Raw genomic sequence first — 23178 nt, 5'->3', positions numbered from 1 at the left:
CTAAGTATGCCCTCACTTCTCAAGCTGAGCCCACTGCATACTGACTTATCTTTTAACCCCATTTTTAATAACTACAGTCACATGAAAACTCTCTCCTCTCTAACATTCCTTTTAGTGTTTTTAGTTGGGTTACAAAGTAGGTTTACATTTGGTCATTTTGTTTGTGGTTTGTCTTGGTTAAACTACTTCCTATATTCTCACTTTCCCCGGGCCGAAATCCTTTCTCTGCATAAACCTTTCAACCCTTAGTATCCTTCTGTTCTTCCATTATCCACGTTTTCCTGTTTCCCTCCCAAAGGTAATGGGACACAGGGACGTTTCCATTCCTTCACAATGGTCCCTTTCCATAACTGCTCTAAGTTAAACACATATAACTAATGATTAGCAGTTTGGCTATATACTTGAGAGGGAATCTGTGACCGTTTATCTTTTTGAACCTAGTGCATTATTTTTAAGTTTCATTTATATAACCATAAATTTTATAATTTCTATACAGTTAAAGAAAGCTTCTCTCTGTACCACATTTTCATTATCTTTTTATCAGTTCATAGACAACTCAACTGCTTCCAATTCATAGGTATTGTGAATAGAGCAACAAACAGGGATGTGTAGAATCTTTGTGGGACAATGTAGATTAGATTGGGTATGTTCCCAGAAGATGGATAAAGAGAGCAGAGTCCTATAGAGTATAGTAATAAGAACAGTATGTTATTGGCACAAAGTCATAGAATACCATAACAGAATAGAATGTGCAGTTATAACTGTTTTAACCACAGTGACCTGACTTTGAAAACAATACTCAGAGAATAAACATTAGAGAAAAGATAGCATCGTTAACCATTGGAGCTGGAAAAACTGGATTGAAACAGGTAGAAGAATGAAAACGTATTTTTTTCTTTCACATTGCACAGACACTACCTCCAAATGAATGAAGGACCTTAACAGAAGACCTGATAAGCTGAAGCTGCTAGGGGGAATAAGCAGGGAGTACATGCGAACATATAGGCATAGGTAAAGACTTTCTTAATATGGCTTTGGTCATGATTGATAAGTGGTTAAAAAAAAAAAGGCAAAAATGAAAGTAGAAATATACAGGACAGCCAAAGAAATTGTCAGTCAAGGGAAGAGGCAGACCATGTAATGGGAGAATATTACTGTCAGAAAAATATCTGAAATAGGATTAGTGTCTCAGTTATACTAATAACTCAAAAAGTAAATATTAGAAAATAATCAACTCTGCTAAAAACAGCTATGCAATTGAACAGAGTTCTCAAAAAGAAATGTAAGCAGCTACTGAACAACTGAACATGTTCATCATCCTTAACCACCAGGGAAAGGAAAAAGAAACTATTTTAACATTCCACCTGACTATAGTCAGTATGGGTATATTATCAAGAATACAAATGACAGCAAATGTTGTGGATGTGGAGAAAGAGAAACCCTTTATTATGTGTCTAAACAATTTCACTGAGATTTCTTATATTCTCCCTCTCATATACACAGTCTTCCTCTTAGACAAGGACTTGTGCTGTGATTGACTACATGCCGCTATCAAAATCAGCCTCTAAATGACTACTTGCTTCTGCTCTGTACTCACTGCAGGTTTGGGTGGTAGAAGTCTGCTATCTACTGCTAGTTTTCTATTAATGCTCTTGTTCTGACAACACCACTAAGCGTAAACCTCTGGTGCTTATCTAAACAGATCCAGACTTCTTCAGCTGTTTAGCTGCTGGTATTCACAGCCAGGCTTTCTTTGGGAGCATTGCTGTGTCAACTCATCTAGTCATGGAGCAGGGATGAATGATAACTGGACCTGCTCCAGGCAAGAATGCCATGGATGCCTCATTTATGACCTAAATTTGAGCAGCTTTAATACATGGATGCTTTTTTAGCTGATTTTCCTGTGGCCTATTTCCAGAAAATTAAATTGTTTGTGTGTTCCCCTCTAATTTTATATTTTCTGGGCTGAGATTTGCTAAACTCTTGAATGAACTATCATCTCCTGGTAGATGGAAATATGTCTTCAGTCCTTGCATTTCAAAAACATTTTAGAATTTACTTAGTTCGCATAAAGTAATTTATATAAATTAAAACACGTTGTTGGGAATTGGTTTATGTCCTTTGAAGTACTAATTTTGGAAATTAATAGTTAAATAATTTTAGGCCAAACCTAAACAAATTCCTGTAGCTCCAGCTTCTACCTGTCAAGTTTCAGCTTTTGCCATTACTGGAATATGAAGCTGAGGGTTTACATCTTCAAATGCAAACATTAAGCAGAGAGACCATACTGTAAATAGCCAGAATCTTTAAACTCCCATAATCAGCTTCAGGATATACTTCTTCCACAAGGCCATACCTCCCAAACATACCAAAATACACCATCAATTGAAGCCAAGTATTACACACACACACACACACACACACACACACACACACACACACTTTGTGATCATATTACCTGTTTTTTAAAATGTTTACATTTCAGTATATTTAAAGTACTTTACCCATGATTAAAGTTTCAGTTACTCATAGTCAGACATAACCCAGAAAATGAGTAAATAAAATTATTAAGTGTTCAGTATCATATTGGATTGAGTACCATGAACAAATATTACATGATCTACCACTCTCTCTCTCTCTGGGATGCACGGTACACTTTGTGTGCCACATTTATGTTATGGGTAGGGACTACTTGGCCGTTCTTACAGGTTTGGCATTTTGCTTATTAGGAAGATTATTGTTTTAGTTATCTTTTACTGCTGTGATAAAACATCATGACCAAGACTGTGGGGTCTTGCCCTGCTGGGAACTTAGGTCACTTCTGAAGAGGTGGCCTGGTAAGTGAGCTGCTTGCACATTTCCCAGCCTTCCTCTTACCCAGAGACAATCAGATGCAGAGGGTAGTCAAGTCAAGAAAGAACTCCTTTGTTGTTAGGCAGTAAGCCTTTTTTTATAGCAAAATAACTCAGAACCCCAAGGGGAGAGGGTAGGGAGGTGGGGGTGGAAGGAACTAACCAATCATTTTAAAGGACACCCTCTACTCATTTCCTTGTTTACGAGCTGTTTATAACTGACATCATCCCTTGATCTTTGTATCTAATCTCTTTGTAAACAACTTGAGCTAACTTCCTCTGGGCACCATTTTTGTAGCTCATGCATGCCCCTCAAAAGACAACTTATAGAAAAGTTTGTTTGAGTTTCTGGTTCCAGGGGGATGAAATCTGTGGAGTAAGGCAGCAAGTGGCAGGAAAAGAGACTAGAACAGAAATCTAAGGACTGACAACTAAAACAGCAAGCATGAAGCAGAAAGAGTGAACTAGAAAGGGCAGAAATCTTTAAAGTCGAAGAGCCCAGCCCAGTCTTTAAGAGAATACCACCTCCCGAGAGCGGACAAGTACTCAAGTGCCTGCAAGTATAGGGAACTTCTCATTCAAAACTTCATAACTGTTGGGGTAGCCCAGGCTAGATTTCAAATCATTTTATGGGGTTCATCCTTCATCTGGTGAGAAAAGGTCTCACAAAGTGTTATTACTATTATATTAAATACTTAGAAATATTTGTAAGTGAAGCGATCAAGCTTGGAATTTATATTTATATAACAGCTATTTCTTGCATATATATATATATATATATATATATATATATATATATATATATATGATATAATAACTATATTTATTTTTTAATTTCAGTTCATAAGCTCGTTATTGATAAAAAGCTGCTAGTATCTATGTCTACCTGTATTACATTTATTCAAATGGTTGTGGTTCTACTTTTTGATATCTTTATATCTATGTTTTCCTGAGTGTTCCTTTATTATTATATTTTCTCTTGAAACATCGGTTATACCCTATGGTTGTCTGGAGTTTGTTTGAACACTTTGTTGAGATTCCTGGACTTTCTTGTCAGAAAGAATTCATAAGAGTCCACAGGACATATTTTGGTAAGCCATTTGCCAAACCTCAGCTGTTCCAGACACAGTGATTCTTCAAATGAGCTGTAAGTATCCTTTAACATTTACAACTGCCCCTGTGGTCTTCTTCATTCTGTAGGTAAATCTCTCTTTGTGTATTTTCTTATACATCCTACATAAGGGTAATATTTACTCAAAAACCACAAAAATTCAGAGAACTATGAAAAATCAAATATATTATTAGAAGTTAAGTTTTGAAGTGTCCTGTCATAGGTAGTGGGCTCCAAAAAGCCAGATCATGCACCACGGTTTTAATGTAATACAGCAGTCTCATTATTTCCCATAAGTATATACTTCCAGAATGCAACATAAAAAATAACTAGTGTAGAATTTCACAACTGGAAATTACAGGTAATGAGAAAAACAACTATCCACTCACTGTATTCCCAGAAACTCAGTGTAGAGATGCACACACTTGGAAAATAGATAAATAAATACTGTGTCAACCCCAAATTAATATAGCATATGAAAAATACCTGTAAGAATAAGCTTTTATGGATAGTTTAGTGATGAGAAATAGAAACAATGAAGGTTGGGATAATAATATAAGAATAAGTACACATTTAGTAGCTGTTAATCAAATTATTCATAATCTTTTCTCTAAATTTGAAACTTTTGAAATGTCAATGTTGAGGAAACACACACACACACACACACACACACACACACACACACACACACACACTCGTATTAAGATGGGTGAGTACTCTGGTTTTTACTTTCTCCCCTTCACTGATTTTATTGGTTTATGTGCTGTGTTTTACTTGACCTGCATCTTCCCCATGAAGTAGCTAATCTTGGTTATTATCCCTGATCCCATTTTCAGGAAAGGATAAATGACTGTAGTAACTGATGTTATTTGGAAGACGCGGAGGACACTTGGATATGTCAGTGAATCTGATGACTACGACACATAAACTTCTGGGGAAATAAGTCTACAGTGCTATAGAGTTAAGAGTATCCAGAACTAAGGGATGAGATAGGGGTGAGAAAAGGATACAAGAAAGAGTCAAGTGTAAATAGGAAGAAAGGCTTATGGGTTCAGCATACTGCAATCACCTGTGGCTTTTGAGGCAAAATTTTTCTGAAGATAATTTCAACTTCAAATTTCAACATGTTAGATAAATTTCATACAGCTAAAAAAAGTTTTAAAACACTTCTTCATTGCCTGATTCTGAAAATCTTTGCATATGTAATTTTTTTCATGTCATGCAGTAGGAAATATAGATATATACTATCAACAGACTAGTGTATAATGTAACTCAGATCATTGAGGATTAAGAGAACCAAAATATTTAGCAGTAATTTAATTTTGTGCAATTTCCTCTATGCATTTTAAGGATCATGTTATGTCCCCATTAACTTTAATTTTTCTTTTGTAGTTTCCTTACAGAACCATAGTTGGTAATAGAAAATTGGGTGGGTTTGATGTAATTTTCATATTGTACAAATTATTTTAAAGTGTGAATGAGTAATGTTTTTGTCTTTTTCATTAATTTGAACAAAACTCAGTTAAATCATTTACAGTGTCCTTCTGTGCCAGGCACAAGCCTCAACAGTTTTGGAGGTCTGAAGGATGGGATACCTGGAAGGCACAATAATGACTCAGAGACAGTGTTCGTGCAAGCTGACAGGTCACTTCTGGCTTCTGCAGTTGCTAAGTTTCTTTTGCTTTCCTGGGTTCTCTTAGCTTCTCTAACTTCTCTTACTTCTCTTAGTTTTTGCTACAGCTTCTTTAGCTTCTGCTTTTGCCCTGGTGACCTCAGTCTTTATTATCATAAGGGGGAACAGAAAGAAAAGGGGAAATCACCCAATACAAAATGTTCTCATGATTCCAAAAATTATTAGAAAATCACCAATATTTTTCATCATCTTTTACTAAACACAGGAACTATCCCAGACTTAACACCAAAGCAAGCACAATCTATTTTTATTATTAATGATTATACAATTTTTTGAGCACTTGACCCAAAGGCTAGCAACATGAAATTTCACAAAAAAAGGGGGGAAAAATAAGAACAGTGGTCAATGTACCAGACAGTCATTTCCTTCTCACACAGCCTGCTCTGAACTCAAGACCCTTAAGTTCCTCCTCAGCCCTTTGCAAACACTAAGCCCATGACTGGTGGGCTACAATGACCTCAGACAAGAAATCTGTCCCTGCAAGTCAGCAACTTCTGTCTTTCTATCTCCAACAATTCCAAGGAAGACCTAATCTAATTTATAGAACTTCTATGAAAGGAAACTCACCTTTCTGGCATCTCTTTTCATTCTAGGAACTCAATAAAGCTTGTAACAATCACTGCATCAATTGTTACATTATCTCCACACTCCTTCTGGAGGAATAAAAACATATCTGAATTAAAGTTGCCATCTCCCTTTCTTGGTGGAAGCCACTATCTTTCCTCCTATTCTAGGTTCCCACAGTTTTAGTTTGCCATCCCATCTATATGTTACTCCATCCATAGTCTTCATACAATACCCCTTAGGGTCTCAAGTTTTACACAATGTCCTTGGAATATCCTTAGAAACTGAGTTATTCATCATGGCCAATTTAAGTTCAGTGTGTTGATACACATAATACCTTGTTCTGTAGTTGACCACACATTCGGAACAGTTTATCCAATCCTAAAAACCTTCCCCAGGCTGTAGGTTCTTTTCCATGAACTACTTAACTGCCTTAACCCGAACCTGGGTGGTCATCTATGTATAATTTCCTGTGAAATTTACTTCACTCCTTTCATGCATCACAGAAATCACCATTGGTCTAAGAACACAGAATATGGTGTTGGGGATTTAGCTCAGTGGTAGAGCACTTGCCTAGCAAGCGCAAGGCCCTGGGTTCGGTCCTCAGCTCTGGGAAAAAAAAAAAAAAGAACATGAAGCTCAAATAGAAGAAGACTAGTATTACAAGAAATATTTATATGGAGGAGGGCATGACGTGTGCACGCCATAAAGCACGACCTTGGGAAACCAAGGCATTTCTGCCTTGGCCCTTTAGAGGCACACTAAGCAGAAGATCTGGAGGGGAACACATGGAGGGTTGATGGTCCACAATCTCGTTTCCCCTTTTCTCCAGTCTCTGCTGGCAGCACGTCAGCCACCTGCTATGCCATCCCCGGCACTTCTGTCCCTCAAAGTTGAGTGAATTCAGGACCTCTAAAGCAGATGATGAAGCCAAACATTCAGACAGCTAAAGAAAAATAAAATTATTATTACTTTCTTTTAATCACTTTAACAACTACAAGATACCCTTTTTTAGTAAAATTCTAATAACAACATCATCTAATGTATTTAAATGATCATAGGCCTAAAAGAACACTTTATAATGACCAGACTGGGTTATTTATTGCCATGCAAAGCTACTTTAAACTCCTGATAATGTTATGGAAAATACATTATATAAAGTGATTTGAATGTGAAACTTGCTTCTCCAGAACAGTTTATCAAAAGGTCATAAAATATAATATATTAAGGTCATGACGAAATAGACACTATTCAGCCTGTGCAATGTGACAAGGTAGAGGATAGAGTTGCCCTTGACTTACACTGTGTCACAGGGATTGAACTTTCTCTGACAAGTCAGTAGCCAGGCTTCCTATGACACAGACTCTGTGTGTGTGTGTGTGTGTATGTGTATGTGTGTGTGTGTGTGTGTGTGTGTGTGTGAGATGCACATGCATGTAGGGAGGTGTCCCTACGTTCCTTGCAGGTTTGTCTCCTTAGGGCCAAAGTACCTGAGGGATCTGACAACTATGCTCTTCTTATTTCCTATAGTTTGTAGACCCTGAAATTGAGAGGACAAACCTTGAACAACATTTGGAAGTGTAGTTGTTCAGTAGGTAAGAAATGGTTTATGATACAAACTATCCAAGAGGAATGAAAATGCAAGCATATACATGTATAAATTTGTTATAAAAATAAAAACATAAAAAACTGTTACTTATTTGTAACTTTATGGTATTTTGTTATATTTTCTTTGGTATCCTATAACTATAAACTTTCATAATTTTATTATTTCATATTCTTCTCTGTATTCTAATAAAGTTTTGTAAGTAAGTTATGAGATTCTGTTGGATTAACTTTCCACTAGAGGTGCAAAAAAATGACTACTCAACTCAGATAGAGCTCTAAATACAGAACAAAGTATGATTCTAAGAAAAGGTCCAAATTAGGTAACAACTGAGTTTATTGTGCTTAGCCATGAAGTACAGACAAGGTGTTATTTCCAAGAACATGAGAGATCTCATAGTAGGTGCCTCAACACAACATCCTATACCATCTCTATTAAAATTGTTTCACAAAGTCACCTTCCAATTATCCTTCTATATCTCATATACTCTGTTATCTTCCATGATCAAGTTCACTTCCTTCCAGCCTTGGGAAGGCAGGGATGAGTAATAGCTGGACTCCCAGGTGATGATATTGTGAGCCTTCTCTCTTCTATTTATTGGAAAAATGTAATTATTTCCATTACTGTGATGGTAGATCTTGCTACTACTACCCTGGTTTTTGTTGTTGTTGTTTTGTTTTCTAATAAGTGGCAATCACTGCTTGGCCAAGATAATCAGTAGACTAAGATGTAATCACGTTATATCCATTGGAAAAAGCCATATTACAACAGCATCTCATATGACAGGATTACATTTTATTATGTGGTGTTTGATTGTGTATTGGATAGAGCACATACTTTAAATATCTATACCAAAATTTATGGGGTTTATAGGAGAAGCTTAGACAGATAGGATATCTACTTGGATATCTTCATCTATGAAGAATGTCAAAGGTGGAGAAAACATGTTCCACTGCTGAAAATATCATAACATATTTCCTTTAAAAACTCTGAAACATAAAAAGACAGAAGATTAAAGAACCCTGTCAACTAAAAATTATATTTCACTTCTGAAATAAAAAGCTAGGCACCTTAATGTCCTGGGGGGAAAATATGAGTAGTTTAAAATATTAAACTAATTAATATTGTGATAATTGAAAAAAATATATGGCTATATTGTATTTCTGTTTTTTAAGTTTATTCTTATTTGTTATCATATTTGCTAGTACACAACTAATCAACTACAATTTTTGCCAATGAATACTAGCACATCCAGTGAATTGTCAGGAATATTGGTCATTATCAGATAAAATTCCCATCAACAAAGTTATTCAAAGAAGACCTCCAATTATATCTGGGTCCATATTTAAGTTTAATAGATGTTGAAATATGTACAAAATAGATATTGTAAGATACTAATTAGGACATTATAATTTTGTTTTTTTTGAAAGTCAATTTCAGTTTAAATGTTTACTTCTATATGTAAAGAATATCAGATTCCAAAATATGATATTATAATAATTAACTAACAGTTAAACAAGGGCTGGAGAGATGGCTCAGAGGTTAAGAGCATCGACTGCTCTTCCAGAGGTTCTGAGTTCAATTCCCAGCAACCACATGGTGGCTCACACCCATCTGTAATGAGATCTGGCACCCTCTTCTGTATACATAATAAATAAATAAATCTTAACCAAAAAAATAATAATTTAATAAAGGTGAAACAATTATAAATAAGTCAGTGAATAAAATGTTAGTAATTGACACTATTAGATAACTCATTTTCTAATACATGTGTTATATAGCTTGTTAAATTTAGATACTGTAAGTCCTAATTTATAGATAGATTATTATATATTTGTCTATTTAAGAAACAACTCATTACAATGAATGAAGTTATAAAAATAGAGCAAGATATCATCATCATTTTTGGTGTGATGTAGAAACCGATTTGAGGATTTGGCATAAATAGATACTGGAGAAAAAGTCTTGGTAAATGAGAATAAGAAGAAGAAAACCTGAAATAGGAAAAGAAGGAAAGTCAAATTCACACTGCATTCTGATCCATGTATCAGGACAGTGGTCAATCCTGCTTTAATAAATTGAGGAATGACAGAACACATGTTAGAATGGTCCTTTCGGCAGCCTGGCCTTTCTTCACTAACTGCTGCTATGTTCTGATAAGTTCTGATAATGAAGGCTGGGCTTGGAAGACTAACTCCCTTCACCTGTAAGGGTGAGCTTGCCTTGATTAAGCAGAGCATGTCAAAAAAGCCTGAGGCAAAATGCTGAATGTTTGGAAGATTTTTGAGTAATGACCAAGTGTCCATCACAACTGATACTGCTTTTAACAGCTGAACCTATTCGTTCAGAAACTGAATGTCAATCTTTGCCACCACACCAAGCCTATAACCTTCTCTCCCACTCACCAGATGGGAGACTGTGTTGAGAACTCATCCAAAGCTATAAGAAGGAATCTAAGCATATATGAAAAAAAATAGTTAACAAACATTATGTGACACATAAAATTCCACACCAATTTTATTATTCTTCAAATGGAACAAATACAATATTTGATGATTAGGAACACATTATATTGACATTAATATCAAATCAACAGCTGAATATTCTATGTCTTTTCTGGGAAAAGAGACCAAAAATATTTTCTGAGACTTTTCTTTGGACTTTTGGGGAAGTTATCACACTAGACACCAAACCACCTCTGCGTGTTCTGATAAAAGATGTTAATAAGAAAAAAGTTATGGTAAGAAAAAAATATTTTGAAGCAAGAAAAGAAATTTTTAGAAATTTACACAAGAAATTGGTGATAGAGACTTTTGATAAGCACAAGGGAAGATATGCAACACATGGTACCACATTTTCCATGTACTACAGGTAACAATAGCAGAGGCTATTTTGCAATTTAAGGCATATTTTAGAATGATTCTCTTTCTATGATAAAGTACAAGTCTTTCCACACTGGAGAGTCTGTTTCCAGTGACTTTAGTCAGTCAGGAGGCAGAGCTTAAGTTGACCCTGCTGTCCTTTGAAAATCTGGATGTGGTCACAAAGTGGCTCTAATACTCTTTGTCACTTGAAGTGAATGATTTAGCATATTTAATTTCATGGTGTGGATTGAATTTCATTAAATCAGTCACACAAAACATAACATTAATTAAACATTTACTCTTTCTTTTGCAATTCATTTATTTATACTTTAAATGACGGGGGAATTTCTTAACATTCTAACTCAAATTTGGCTTGGTTCTCACTGTTGTTGTATTATGTTTCTTTTTATAAAATATTTCAAAACGGCTTTAAAACAAGGAAACAAAAGTAGCAACTGGCAAGCATAGGATTAATTAATCCTTCTTCCTAAAATGACACAAAACAAAGTCCAAGGAAAGTGCTTGTGTGACTTCATGTTAAAAGTGTGAATTAGATGATTCAATGCTAATAATGCTCTCCTAGGAATCTGGCTCAAATCTAAAAATGTCAACAGGGATATATCCACATTGCCTGGGTACTTGCTGTGCTCAAATTCCTTCTCCCAGTAGGAATCTTTTAGCATTCCCTAGGTTAACTCAGATTCCTTACATTGCAAAACAGTGACAATGAAATGCTGTGGCATCCTAACAGATATTACTGCACAGGTTCTGCATGCATCTTTCTAAAGAAATAAGAGAAACAGAGTGTGAATTAATCACATGGTATTTTAAAAACAGTGCTTACATTATCCTTTAAATACAAAGTTTAAACCAGTTTACAACGTATACCTTTAGTTGGTCAGAAAAAAAAGTGATAGTTGAGTACTTATTGCCCATGCTTTTCAAGGTCAAATGTGGTTTACAGTAGCCTATAACTAATTATGCCAACAAGAGATTATGTTAAATAGCTTAATCCATTTTAAAAGACCTTGCATTTTGATTATTAAGGAAAAAAACTTCTTAGCTAAGGACTAGACAATGAACAGAGCAAAAGCAGTACAATTAGAACGTAATTTACATTGTGAAGTTCATCAGGTAACATCACTCTTCCATTAAGTACTTGCTGAACAGCTGTGAAAAGCAAGCAGTCATAGATTTTAGGAAACAAGCTCCCATGAAACTATGTCTTGCATCTCATACATGCTCAGGTCTGTATAATCATAGCATATTCTGCTACAATTACAAATGCATTAGTGAACTTGAAAGTGACAGCATTAAATTATTTCTCTACAAATTCAATATTCTCAGGTAATAGTAGTAGCTGACTCTTAGAAGCTCAGGAATATAATTTCTGGAGTGAAAGTAGGATTTAAAACAGATCCTAACAGCTAACCAGGAACATAAATTGCCATTAAAGATTAGGGGACTTATATATCTTTGGACTTGAAAGGTCTGTCATATTTACCCTTAATTTTGAAAACCACAAGATTCTACCCAGCCATGATTCATTAACTCAGTTAATATAAGTCTAATAAATCATCTTAAGTTCAAGTGAGTCCTTGAATAATATGTTTGGCAATAGAACTCCATAAATCATATACTAGGTAAAGGGCCTTTATCCTCGCTAACCAAAAGAGGAGGTGCAGAGCTCGACTTATTTTAAAAGGAAAAGCCTTGTTTTTCCTCTATCAGACTATTTATTTGTCAAAACTGCCTTCAAATAAAAACTCAGTTTAGATTTAAAAACTGAAACTGTAAATATACTAGAAAAAAATATTGGGGGGAAAAGATCTACAACGTTAGTTCCAATAACAATATTTTATAAAGACTTTGAAAGCAAAAACAACAGAAATAAGAAAGCAGAAATGAGATTAAATCAAACCAAAAATCTTCCACACACACGAAACAATTAATGCAGTAAAAAAAATGTTCACAGTGGGAGAAATATTTTCAAGCATACAACTGGCAAAGGGCTGAGATCTAAACCATGTGACGAGTATAAATAACTTTTCTGGAGAATAATGATTACACAATGTTTAAAATGTGCGAGAGATCCAAAAAGGCACATCAAAAAACTAGACAGACAGCAGACAATAACATGCTTAATGATTTCAATCATGAATTACAGGCAAAATAAAACTCCAAGGAGGTATCACTCCACACCTGTTAGAAGAGCTATCAAAATGCAGATTGATAATAAATTTTGGCAAAGATGTAGAAAAAGGAGCTCTGGCACACTGGTGACAGGAATGTAAATTAGCATACCTATTTTGGAAAACAATAAGGGAATTTCTCAAAAAATAATTAGAATTTCTAAGTGAAATGAGCCATCAATCTCACTTCTGGTTAGATATCCGAAGACACTACAGTGAAGAGAGCTATCCATACCCTCATGTTCATCTCAGCATTATTAACAAGAGTAGTAAAATTATGGAAATATTGGCATCCAACAATGGATGAGTGGAGGAAGAAACACATTCATACACACACACACACACACACATACACACACACACACACACACAAAGAGAGAGAGAGAGAGAGAGAGAGAGAGAGAGAGAGAGAGAGAGAGAGAGAGAGAGAATGAGAAGTACTTAGGTGAAATTTTTATGCCAGGCACAAAAGACAAATGTTCCAAGATTTTATGTATATGTGGAATCTAAAAAGAGACATTTTCAGAACATGAGAGTATAAACATAAAGAAGCAAGTGAAGATTTCAGACGATTCCACCTTTCAGTTTGACTTTCAGAGATGCCTTTCAGCGATCTAATGTAGTTTACTGGACGGCAGATAGTACTAGTTTGCAGAGAATTTTCAAAAGAATAGTTATTTAACAATATCACCAGACCTACACACACTAATATTAATAGTAGGCTCTACACTAAATAGCTTGATTGCATCTTTCTACAATGCATACATAGAACATAGTATGCATTGTACTTTACAGTACGCACTACCATTCATCAATTAAAAATAATTTTTAAACTAGAACAGCATTTTTCTAATTGATGATGTTGAAAAAGTTATGTTTTTCAAGAATGAAAAATTAATCTTTTCTTAATTTCTAAAAATCTAAGGAGCTAAATAAGAAAATTTTAAATTTTCAAAGAGATTAAATTTGTGTACATACTGTGCGAAGAATTATGATGTCTACTAACCACAAAAGTACTGCACATGATGAAGTACATGGCAAGCAAGATTTTGTTGAACATGCATGTGTTGATAGTTTTGATCATACATTTAAAAAATGGTAACTTTGCTGGGCAGTGGTGGCACACGCCTTTAATCCCAGCATATTCAGCATGCAGAGTTAAGTGGATCTCTGTGAGTTCCAGGCCAGCCTGGGCTACAAGAGTGTGTTCCAGGAAAGGCACAAAGATACACAAAGAAACCCTGTCTCAAAAAAAAAAAAAAAAAAAAAAAAAAAACCAAATCCAAAACAAAACAAAAAGGTAACAACACTATTTCCTGCCTTATATAATGAGGAATGATGATTTGTTTGTGCCTTAACTGTTTGCTTCTATGACTTATTTCAAGGACCTGGAACATTCGATCTGGCCCTATCAATTTCTTCAGCACACATAAACACATGTAGCTTTGCGCTCACTGGAAATGAAAATGCCTTGATTGTTATCCCTTCCACTGTTTTCAATGCTTCTCTGCTTTGATATTAACTAAAACCAAGATTTTCTAATACATATTTCATCTGTGGTAAGTGGGGACTGATTTGTCTCAGGTGAACTCCCATTGTAACAACCAGCCTTCCTCTGAGAACCCAACTCCGTATCATCAGATACCATTGGGTACTATTCATCTTCCATTTCAGTTCCTGGCTTACCATCACTGGTTTATGACGTGAAAATACAGTGAATTTAGTGATCACTTACTGCAATGTTAAATGCCACGTCAGGCCTGCCCCGTACTCTGTTTGTACTGATAATCAGGTGTTGCATTTCCTTTGCCATGTTTCAAGCCAGCAACTCTGCCATAACCATGATTTCAAGCATTAATTCACCATCATTTCATTCTTGTCCAATTCTCTGACCTCAGCAATCTGTAATGGTATGTATTTCAGTGCACTTCTTCTTTGTTAGCCTGGTTAGGTTTGTGATAGCAGGAAACAATGGAGTCTGTCCCATCAGCATCCTTGAAGCTAGACTTCTGCAGTCAAGGGTAGCATATCATTTACTATGAGGCTATAAAGGAAGTCTGCCGTTGGATACTGTTCTTGCTTCTGAAGAGGAGCCTCTTCTCAGGAACTCATTTCATCTCTCTTTGCTTGTCAGGATCTATATTAACATTTCACATAAAGACAGCAGTTATATTTGACCTCAGCTGATTACCTCACTTTAACTTTACTACACCTGTAAAAATTCTGTCTCTAAACAAGACCATATTTTGTTTAACATAGTGATAGCTATTTCCAGCCATTTTTTCTGAAAATAACATTATTTAACTCTTAAGCAAAATAAATAAACACAAAAGACATATCTCAAGATTTCTACTGCAAACAGGATCTATCTCTCTATCTCTGTATCTATCTATCTATATCCATATATGTGTCTATTCCTATCTCTCTATCCTTTCACACATCAATCTACACACAAACTATACATGAAAGTAGAAGTCATCGACTAGATTAGAGTCAGAAGGGAAGGGTGGAGGAACAGGAGAGTTATATAAAGGAAAAGAAAGACAAAATGTACATCCTTTCTCTCATTCAAGATTAGGAGTGTGCGTGTGTGTGTGTGTGTGTGTGTGTGTGTGTGTGTGTGTGTGTGTGTTTGTAGGCAAAAGATGACTGGAAAGGTTAGAAAAGGACAATGAAGGTAGGGGAGAGTAGAGAACATGTTACAATTATATATACATCTATTTACATATATAAATCATGTAACACATATATAACTATATGTAATATATAACATATATGTAGTATATATCATGAAATTATATCATCATTACTTCTTTATATGCCATATACATGAAAATATGATAATTTAACACATTTTGTGTACTTAGGAAATCATAACTTTGTATTCTTAAAATACTGACTATGTAAAAACAAAACAAAAACAAAAACTTGGCGGTGGTGGCACAGGCCTTTAATCCCAGGCAGAGCAAGGCGGATCTCTGTGAGTTTGAGGCCAGCCTAGTCTACAGAGCGAGATCCATGAAAGGTGCAAAGCTACACAGAGAAACCCTGTCTCACAAAACCAAAAAAAAAAAAAAAAAAAAAAAAAAAACAAAACTGACTATGGTCAAATTTTATAGTATGGAGGTTTAGAAGTTCAACATCTTGTGGGAGAAGAAATCCTGGGAATAACATTTCTCAGTACTTCACTTATTAGCATACAGTTTATCTATAAAGGTCATTATTAAAGGCATATATGGTATGATGCTTCAAATAAAAGTACACACTAACCGTGGGGCATAGTACTATTTTATTTGTTAATGATCTTTGCACTCATTTCTCCCCAGACATTATATATACTCTATTTAAACATATACAAATCCCTACTTCTTTAAGAGATAGAGGGCTGCCAAAAAATAAACAAAACTCCCTTCCATGATTTTCAACCCTGTAAGAACAAGCATAGCAACTATTGGTACAGCAAGTTGTAGACAGCAGCCCTACACACACACACACACACACACACACACACACACACTCTAATTAAAATAGAATTAAACCATTTTCCCTCTTCCCTTTCCTGTCTTGATCCCTCCTAGATATCCTCTGTCAACTGTTGTAGACCTATGTAAATTTGTCTTGGCCAGGCCTGGGATTTGAGGACCTTAAAGAAGGGGACACACTACAGTCTAGTGATGGAGACTATTTTATTTCAGTTTTAGTGTGCTTTTATACACAAATGAAAGAAAGAAAGCAATGATCCAAAGAAGGTTGCTTGTGAGCTGAAAAACATGATTAGAAAAACATGAAAATAAACACCTGTAAGAATCTATTAAATATTAATAGAGCAATTCTTTCCCAGAACTTTCTGAGGATAGGCCAATTTAAACACAATTGCCTAGCCCTTACTATTGATTATATCTGAGGAAGCCAGAAAGCAAGGCAGAAGATCCTAACCAGATTCAGAGCACACTGAGTACAGCATTCAACATTGCCTTTCAGCAGATTATGGTCTATGGCTGTATTCTGACATCCAATTTTAGAATAAACATGCCTTTAAAACTGAATGTAAATATTTGTCACAGGAGGCACAGAATCATCTTCAAGAACACTCCAGGGAACAAAATGCACCTGAGGAAAAGGTCCTCGGCCTTGTTTCCTGAGGCCTCTCTCACAGTTCCCGAGGTATTGCTCACCATGTGTCATTCTTTCACAGTATTCTTCTGACACCTTCCTTTAACCCCTGCCAGACAACCCACCTCTGGAACGAGTTTTCCTCTCAAAGCATGACTTACCCCGGCAAACTGCATTTCTTTGTCTTGTGGCTTTCAGTCTTCTGTAAGGGTAATCTGGTCATCATATAACCTCACCCAACTGACTCTCTCATATTGTTCCCATCTTCCAATGACAGATATGTTTCATTTAAATACATTGACTGTATTTCTGTTTATTGTCTTTTATCATGTATTATCTGAGAGCAAAACCAATATCTTTACTAAACTTTTTTGAAATACAAAACATCAAACTACATTTTGAAGGCTTCTTCATATAGTTAATTTTAATTATTCTAATTATTGTTAAATTATTTCTTGTAATTTTGAGCATATGATATAATTACATCAGTTACTGCTTCCCTTTCCTCCCACCAAACTCTTCAATATGCCCTCCTTGCTCACTATCAAATTCATAGCTTTTTAATTAATTTTTGTTACATACATTTATGTCTAAATCTGTTGTTTTCCTAACTATGATTGGATATTTATTTTATATATCTCTTATAGTGTTCATATCTGATATTCATTATGTTTTGATTTTAATGTCCTTCACAGGAGTTGAGTCATAAAGAAGTTGTGGTATATAAAAATAAAACTAAGACAAATTCTAAGGGTAAAATGTCATAAAAACATTTGCATTTGCATTTGAAGGTCAGAACATGCCTGTCTTTTTATAAGGGAAATATGATTTCTGCATCAGATTTTATTTAAAACAAAACAACATATATTTTATTAGTATGAATATTTGCCTGAATATATATATATATGTGTGTGTGTGTGTGTGTGTGTGTGTGTGTGTGTGTGTGTACCACATGCATGTTTCCTACCTGCAGAAATAATAAAAAATACATTGTTTCTCCAGGAAATAGAGTCAGGTAAATTTGTGAGACATCCTGTGGGTGCTGGGAACCAAAGCCAACTGCTGAGCCATTTCCCCAGCTACCTCTGTGTCTGTTTTAAGGTATTTTATGAAAGAATGTTCCAATAGCTACCTAATACAGCTCACAAACATCATTTCTGTATTCTACATTGATTAATTTAAATCTATGCCTTGAGCATTAGCAGGAGAAGCAATTTAATGAACCAGATACTGATATTTATTAACGATGACACCATAGATTTTTAAATGACTTGAAATGTTGGAAAGCAATTCTCTAAGTTATTTCTTATATTATATTAAAGTACTGAATAATTAACAAGCTATAACTACTGCAAAGTACATTCATACCTCATGTTCAAACATGAATTTCCTCATAATCGGATATCAATATTTTATTCTTATTGAATATCACAAGCATTTAAAACTCATTTCACCATGCCTTAGGCAGTAATTGTTTTAACTACCCAATGAGAGAAATCTGATAAATGCATACATAATTATAACTTCTATTCTCAGAATTTTCACAGACTATAAAATGGATTTGCATTTTACTATTTTGCATCATAAATTAAACAATTGAATTACATTTGAAGTTTGCTCACAACTTATAAAAATGTTTTTAATTGTGTGTATTGTGTGTGTGTGTGTGTGTGTGTGTGTGTGTGAGAGAGAGAGAGAGAGAGAGAGAGAGAGAGAGAGAGAGAGAGAGAGAGATTCATGTAGGTGTGGATGTTTTTGTTCTAAGGACTATTTTATGGAGTTGATTATCACATTCCATGTTTATAGGGTTTGTGGATGAAAGTCAAGTTGTTAGTATTTTTTTGTTTTTGTTTTTTTCGAGACAGGGTTTCTCCATGTAGTTTTGGTGCCTGTCCTGGAACACACTTGGTAGCCCAGGCTGGCCTCGAACTCACAGAGATCCACCTGGCTCTGCCTCTCGAGTGCTGGGATTAAAGGCGTGCGCCACCACTGCCTGGCAAAAGATTTATTTTTTTATTATGTATACAGCATGTATGACTGCAGGCCAGAAGAGGGCACCAGATCTCATTACAGATGGTTGTGAGCCACCACGTGGTTGACTGGGAATTGAACTCTGGACCTCTGGAAGAATAGTCAGAGCTCTTAACCTCTGAGCCATCTCTCCAGACCCCTGGTTGTTAGTATTTATGTGGGAAACATCGTTACATTCTGAGATACCTCCACAGTTTGTTTGCAGCTCAGCATTGTAAAAATTGGTAAATAACTGGTTAATTATATGAGATGATGATTATTGATATAATGTGACCAGGTGGTGACTGAAGGGTAAGATACAGCTGTAGGAAAATCTCACATCCCTGAACCCGCATAGTTAAAAGAGAGAGAAGACAATACAATGGCACTGATTTACTTTCTATTTTTGTGAGACCGAGGTCATACATACCTTTTGGCTTAGAAAGATGATTATTTTTGACCATTTTGACTTTGGATCCTAATTATGCTCCAGGAATTGCTGATAATATTATCAACTCAAGTATCAATTGCAAGTTGAAATAGGGGGGGGTACAGTTTTAAAAGTAAACATGTTTAAATAATTAGTGAACTAAAATTTCTTTGCTGTGGGATGTTCAAGTATGTCAAATGTGTTGCTCTGATTGGTTAAAATAACACACTAGTTGGTCAGTAGCCAGGCAGGAAATATAGGTGGGACAAGCAGAGATGAGAATTCTGGGAAGTGGAAGACAGAGAGAGAGAGAGAGAGAGAGAGAGAGAGAGAGAGAGAGAGAGATTGCCAGCCTTCACAATGACAAGCAAGATGTAAAGTACAGGTAAGCCACGAGCCACTTGGCAAGGTATAGATTAATAGAAATGGGTTAAATATAAGAGTAAGAGCTAGACAATGGCAGGCCTAAGCTAATGGCCAAGCAGTTTAAATAATATAAGCGTCTGTGTGTTCATTTTATAAGTGGGCTACCAGACTGCTGGGGCTTAGTGGGACCTGGAGAAACGCACTCCAGCTACATCTCTTTCTCTTTTTTACTATTCATATTAGTTTCTCAACATGAACAGAACCAATAGAACAAATGTACAAAAAGAAAAATGAGGTTTCTTAACTCAGCTTATATTGAAATGGTAACACCTGTGTCAACCTGAGAGGATGAGAAGCCGGGAATGGTTTGGTCCTTGAGACTTGGTGCCTCAGCTGCAATAGTCTCATAATGCCTGGCTCACAACAGAAAGGTCAAGAACCTGGTAATTGCCCAGTTCACAAAGCTGAGTATCTCAGCTGTCTAAATGTGGTGCCAAAGACTGGAGTACTCCTACAGAAATTCAGGTCCTCATTTAGCTCAGCAGCCTGGAAACGCTGGTTCTGTTCTATCCAAATGAAACCATGACAGTAGAATCCAGGTGCATTATTAGGACAGTAGTGAAAGACAAGCAAGCAAAAGGTGAGTAGTTTCTCTCCTCCCTGCTCTTGTAATCTAGTCCTCTAACAGAAGATGCGACCAAGTTTGTGTGGTGTATCCCAGCATCATTTAAGATATCAAGACAATTCCTCAATTGATGGTGATTCTAAGTTGTGAGAAGTTGACACTTAAAATTATCATACTATCTAAGGCAACGTGTGGGATACCAGTATACTAGAGTAAGGTTAGAATCCAGTGAATAGTAAAGATTAAAGCTTGTGTGCACTAAACAACACGATGCCTAGACTGGACAATGGAAATAGTTTCATAGTGCATAGAGAAAAAGGAAAGCCTATTAGAAGTTTCTGAAGTCTGTTAGCCTAGACTCATCAACATTACCTTGACTAATAGAAGTAAAAAGTGTGATTCAATGATGAAATTGTCTTTTGCTTGATGAGCCCTTCCATCATACTGGTATATATCGCCTGTGTCTAAATTCAATTGTGTTTATTTGTTGCTGTGTTCCTATATTTAATCCAAGAGCCTAACTTTCATGGATAAATTTTCATTAGTTAGGCTATAACCACATTAAAATACTGTCTTACCTTAGTTAGGGGGTTCTGTTCCTGTGAAGAGACACCGATGTAATAGGCAGCCATTCCAGCTTTGATCTGGAAGTTCCAACCCCCATTGAGGCTTCTGTAACTGTCACGCCTACAAGGTGGGCCCGAGAGAGGGCCCTGAAGACCCTAGATCCAGATGGTCCAGCTCTCTTGGTTCCTGGACCCTGGATATTGGAAGTAGACCGAGCAGAGTTCTCTAGAGAACATCCTGGACTGCTTTACAATTTTCCAAGTCCCTGTTATGTATTCCTTCACTTGTAAATTACTCCACAAAGTAAACCTCCCTTTTAACTATGTGGAGTGGCCTTAATAATTTCACCAATACACCATTACCACGGCAACTTATATAAAAGAAAGCATTTAGTTGGGGATGGCTTATAGGTTCAGAGGTTAATTCATTATCATCATGGCAGGAAGCAGGGAAACTTGCAGCATGCAGCTCCAGACATGATGCTGGAATAGGAGTAGAGAGTTTTACATAGGGATCAGCAGGCAGCAGGAAGAGAGTGACATTAGGCCTGATTTGAGCATTTGAAACCCCCAAGCCAACCCCCAAAGACACACTTCCTCCAACAAGGCCACACTTCCTAATACTACTCATTAAGCGTTCAAATATGGGGGTTTATGAGGACCAATCTTATTCAAACTACCATACTTATTAAAATACTAGTATAAAAGAATGATGGTGAATTAATACAGCTAATAAAAACCTTCAGCAACATAGCAGGATACAAGATCAACTAAAAAAAAAATCAGTAGCCCTCCTACATACAATAGACAAACAGGTTGAGAAGGAAATCAGAGATACATCACAATTTACAATAGCCACAAATGATATAAAATATCTTGGGGTTACTCTAACTAAGCATGTGAAGGACCTATATGACAAGAACTTTAAGTCCCTGAAAAAAGAAATTGAAGAAGATGTCAAAATGTAAAGATCTCCCATGCTCATGGATAGGCAGGAATGACAAAGTAAAAATGGTGATCTTACCAAAAGCAATCTACAGATTCAACACAATCCCCATCAAATTACCAACACAATTCTTCACAGATCTGGAAAGAATAATACTCAACTTCATATTGAAAAACAAAAAACCCAGGATAGCCGAAAGAATCCTGTACAATAAAACAACCTCTGGAGGCATCATGATCCCCGACCTCAAGCTCTACTATAGAGCTCCCTTAATAAAAATAGCTTGGTACTGGCATAAAAACTGACATGTGGACCAATGGAATCGAATTGAAGACCCTGACATTAACCTGCACACCTATGAACATATAATTCTTGACAAAGAAGCCAAAAATGTACAATGGAAAAAAGAAAGCATCTTCAACAAATGGTGCTGGCATAACTGGATGTCAATGTGTAGAAGGCTGAAAATAGATCCATATCTGTCATCATGCACAAAACTTAAATCCAAGTGGATCAAAGACCTCAACATAAATCCAGTTACTCTGAACCTGATAGAAGAGAAAGTAGGAAGTACTCTTGAACGCATTGGCACTGGAGATCACTTTCTAAATATAACACCAGTAGCACAGACACTGAGAGAAACAATCAATCAATGGGACTTGTTGAAACTGAGAAGCTTCTGTAGAGCAAAGGACACGGTCAACAAGACAAAGTGACAGCCTACAGAATGGGAAAAGGTCTTCACCAACCCCACATCTGACAGAGGGCTGATATCCAGAATATATAAAGAACTCAAGAAATTAGACATCACAATGCCCAACAGTCCAATTAAGAAATGGGCTATAGAACTGAACAGAGAATTCTCAACAGAGGAAGTTCAAATGGCTGAAAGACATTTAAGGAATGGCTCACCATCCCTAATTATCCAGGAAAAGCAAATCAAAACAACTCTGAGATACCACCTTACACCTGTCAGAATGACTAAGATCAAAAACACAGAAGACAGCTTATGCTGGAGAGGATGTGGAGCTAGGGGAACTCTCCTCCACTGCTGGTGGGAATGCAAGCTTGTACAGCCACTTTGGAAATCAATATGGCACTTCCTTAGAAAATTGGGAATCCATCTCCCCCAAGACCCAGCTGTAGCACTCTTGGGCACATACCCAAGGAATGCTCAATCATACCACAAGGGCATTTGCTCAGCTATGTTCATATCAGCATTGCTTGTAATAGCCAGAAT

The sequence above is a fragment of the Onychomys torridus genome, chromosome 9 (assembly GCF_903995425.1).
Source record: "Onychomys torridus chromosome 9, mOncTor1.1, whole genome shotgun sequence".
Classification (NCBI taxonomy): Eukaryota; Metazoa; Chordata; class Mammalia; order Rodentia; family Cricetidae; genus Onychomys; species Onychomys torridus.
This window is presented reverse-complemented; position numbering follows the sequence as displayed.